The sequence below is a fragment of the Arachis ipaensis genome, chromosome B03 (assembly GCF_000816755.2).
Source record: "Arachis ipaensis cultivar K30076 chromosome B03, Araip1.1, whole genome shotgun sequence".
Taxonomy (NCBI): domain Eukaryota; kingdom Viridiplantae; phylum Streptophyta; class Magnoliopsida; order Fabales; family Fabaceae; genus Arachis; species Arachis ipaensis.
Genome location: NC_029787.2, coordinates 89,683,391 through 89,687,747, shown reverse-complemented (window position 1 = coordinate 89,687,747; position 4,357 = coordinate 89,683,391). Strand labels below are relative to the sequence as shown.

Genomic DNA, 4,357 nt, shown 5'->3' with positions numbered 1-4,357 from the left:
TCATGATTTCCCTAGTGAATGGATCTTGATCTTTGCGTGAGTTGTCCTCATGGGTGGTCCGAGTAGCTCTTGCTTTGAGATCAGCTTCGAGTTTTAGAAGTTTATCTTCTAATTCTCGACGTCGTCTTACCTATCTTTGTAGATCCTTCCCGACTTCTCGTTGATGATGGGTTTCTTTTTCAAGTTGCTTTAATCGATCTTGAAGCGCTTTTATCACTCCCGGATTTGATGAATTTTTGTCCCCGTTGGATTCCAGAATGTCTTTTAACGTAGTGTCCACATTTTTGTGCGGTGTTCTATCCTCTAGATCTGAATCGTAGTCGTTGTCATGATCATCCGCCATGGTAGTGGGATGACTTCCATGTTCCCCGGCAACGGCGCCAATGTTCCGAGGGTTACCTTAAACTGTAGGTCAATCTCGGACGAGATCTTCTGTACTGGTCAGAGATGACGTGTCTGGCTGGTGGGTGGCGGCCGGAGCTGTCGTGTTCGACTTGCGGGACTGGCTGCACTGCTGATTCTTTGTCACCGGAGGGTGGGGGGTACCTGCAAGAGACTCCGATGCTTAAGTTAGCATGGGTATTAAATAGGTTTTTAGTAGAATCAGAGTATGAGTTATACCTGGGTACTTCAGTGTATTTATAATGGTTGTAGAGTGACCTTTTTAGATAAGATAATTTAGTTATCTTATCTTATCTTATCTTTGAGTTGAGGTCAGCTTATCTTTTAGGGGAATCGCCCTTATCTCTATAGGCTTGGACTGCCTTTGGATTTGGGTCGTGTTCCTCTTATCTGGGCCCCTTACTGGGCTTTCCTGTCGATTCGACCGACCTCTTTGAGAAGAGGTCGGATAGCCTAACCTGAAGAGGTCGGTCGCTTTATTACTGAACATCCCGGATCGGATAGTTCGACCCAGGGTATGAACAGGTATTAAAACGGAAAAAAATCTTAAGAAAAAAGAAACCTAAATAAAAATTAAATGGAGGTAAGGTAACCTCTCTTAGAAATAGATTTTTTCAATTATTAAAAAAATTGAGAATGTAAAATGTAATTTTTAATTCTTTATTATTCTGTTTTTCATATTTATTTTTTATCTTACTTATAAAATTAGAGTTAATAGTCAAAATCGTCCTTGAAAAATACCTCGATCTTCATTTTCATCCCCGAAAGATAAAGTTAATCAAAATAGTCCTTGAAAGATAATCGAGTTATTCACGTTCGTCCTTCCATCATCTCCCTTGCTGACTTGGCTAACGTTGGCTGATGTGTGACGTTAACTGCCACCGTGGCAGTCGCCTAGGTGTCCCCTACTATTGCTGATAAGGTAACTATGCTGAAACAGTTCAAATCAGTCCCTTAGTGTTTGAACCCTAATCTTCAATTCAATGATAAATAAGTTGCGTTCCACAATCAGAGGGTCATATACTTTAGTTGGAAGAATTCCACCTTCCTTGGAAAATCTTTCATCGTTGGAGACTCTGTCACTTGCATACAATCATCTTGAAGGAAATATACCTCATGTTTTGGATAGGTTATCCAATTTGAATTCTATTTTTCTTGGTTCAAATAATTTGTCAGGCATGATTCCTCCTTCACTTTACAACCTTTTCGATATTCGAGATTTTGATTTAGGAAAAAATCAATTGGTGGGTACTCTTCCTTCAAATATAGATCATGCTTTCCCAATCTCCAGCAGTTTACTATTCCATTGATCCAATTTACCGAAATTTTTCATCTTCAATATCCAACCTGTCTCAGTTGCAAGTGTTTGATATAGGAGTGAATAGTTTTAGAGGACCAATTCCTCTTACTTTGGGAATTGGCTTGAACAAGCTTTAGCAACTTATAATGGGCTATAACCATTTTGGGAGTGGACAAGCTCATGATTTGGATTTCTTTTCCTCACTAACCAATTGTACTCAATTGCAAAGGTTGTGTTTTGAGGCAAATAATTTAGGTGATGTATTGCCAGATCTCATAGGCAACTTATCTACCCATCTCTATTTACTTGATATGTAAGTTAATCAGATATTTAGGAGGATATCTCAAACAATGGAAAACTTAATCGGCTTGACTACACTTATTTTGGCACAGAATTCTCTTGAGGGATCAATTCCAGATTCAGTTGGAAAGCTTAAAAATCTAGCAAGATTGAACTTGCAACAGAACAAGTTATCTAGTAACATTCCTAGTGTTATTGGCAATCTTACTATGTTATCTGAAGTTTACATCAATAAGTTAGAAGGAAGCCTTTCATTTACCTTTAGATACTGCACCATGATGCAGAAATTTGTTGTAAACACAAACTACTTAAGTGGTAATATACCCAATAATACATTTGGATATCAAAAAGGTTTAATAACTCTTGATTTATCCATCAATGCCTTGACCAGTTCCCTTCCTTCAGATTTTGGTAACTTGAAACAACTTTTCATACTGTATCTACATGCAAATAATTTGTTTGGTGAAGTTCCCCTGGAACTTGGTGCTTGTTTTGCTTTAACAGACTTTTGGCTGATAAGAAACTTCTTTCATGGAAGTATACCTTCGTTCTTTGGTTCTCTAAGAAATCTTGAAATTTTAGACTTCTCAATCAACAACTTCTCAGGCACAATTCCGAATGAACTTGAGAATCTGACTTTTCTGAATTATTTGAACTTGTCTTTTGACCATCTTTATGGTGAGGTCCCAATAGGAGGAATATTCAGAAACATCACGGCAATGTCACTCATTGAAAACGAAGATCTCTGTTGTGGGATACCTCAATTGAACCTCCTTCCATGTTCTGAGTTGCTTTCACATAAACATAAGAGTTCTTTTAAAGTTACCCTTATCATTGTAATTGGTGGGGTTTCGACATCTTTTGTGGTTTTCATCTATATTTGTCATTTGAGAAAAAAGCCTAAAACATTATCTTCTTCACCGTCACTGGAACATAGGCACTTGAAGGTTTCTTATGGAGAGCTACATCAAGCAACCGATGGATTTTCTTCATCAAATCTAGTTGGCACCAGAAGCTTTGACTCTGTATATAAAGGAACACTTGTCCAATTTGAAAGACCTATTACTGTAAAGGTATTAAATCTTCAACCTCAGGTGTTGAATCTTCAACCTCTGATGGTTGAACGCAACTTATTTAGCATCGAATTGAAGATTAGGGTTCAAACACTAAGGGACTGATTTGAACTGTTTCAGCATAGTTACCTTGTCAGCGATAGCAGGGGACACCTAGGCGTCTGTCACGGTGGCAGTTAATGTCAAACGTCAGCCAACGTTAGCCAACGTTAGCCAATTCAGCTAGGAAGATGACGGAAGGACGAACGTGAAGAACTCAATTATTTTTCGGGGACTATTTTGATTAACTTTATCTTTTGGGGACAAAAATGAAAATCGAAATATATTTTAAGGATAATTTTGACTATTAACTCTATAAAATTAATAATAAAAAATTACACCTTATTTTTTTAATTATAAAAAAAATTGAAAGGCTCCATTCCTAACTTTCTTTCATCATCCTAAAAGATTGTAACTAATTCACTAGCAGGACAGGAGGAGAATCCCAAAAAACAAAATTAGTATCTACCATGAGACTCTTCTTTGTCAGGTAATCTATACATCTATTACCCTCTCTATAATCTGTACCAAGCAAAAATGTTCTATTCCCTTACCAGGAGATTGGGGTGAATGGCCAATATGTTTCCTTTGTTCAAAAGCTTTACCACTGCTGCAAAGTCTATCTCCACTATCACTCTCTGAAATTCTATCGTCCAAGCTATTTCAAGACCCTTCTTTACTCCATTGATTTCTGCTATGAAAGTTGTTCCAATTCCAATTTTGTGAGAACCTCGCTATCCAGTGAGTATCGTCATTTCTTAGAGGGCCTCTGCAACCGGCCTCGCCTGGGTTTCTTTGAGCTGTTCCGTCCATATTGAGTTTGATCTAACCCTCCGATGGTGGTTTTCAGCAGATGCCCATCTCTTGTCTTCCTCTTCCTTGACTGACCAAGTATGCCTTTTTCAGGGCTTTGTTAATTTTCATAGCTTGCTTGTGAATTTCTGCATATAGTTAAAAAGGTCTTTTTTGTATTGTGGTTCGTAAGATTCTTTGTTCCTCCAATACCCAATTCTCCAACATGCTATGATGAAAATGTTCCTCCAGTCAAGATTTTCATCTTTCCCCAATTGTTGGTATAGGTTGGCTTCAATCCAGCTTTCCAAATCTAATTGAAAAAATCTTGAATTTCTTCTGTTTTTACCAAATAAACCCAAATAGTAGAAGCTTTTGGGAACTTTCTTAAGAGATAGAGAATGTCTTCTTGCCCTGCTTTACATAACAAACAGTCTCCTGTCCCTCCAAA

At 37.8% G+C, this 4,357-nt stretch overlaps 1 pseudogene; it reads left to right on the top strand.

The window, feature by feature from the left end:
* LOC107633380 lies at positions 1,386-3,180 on the top strand (annotated as a pseudogene).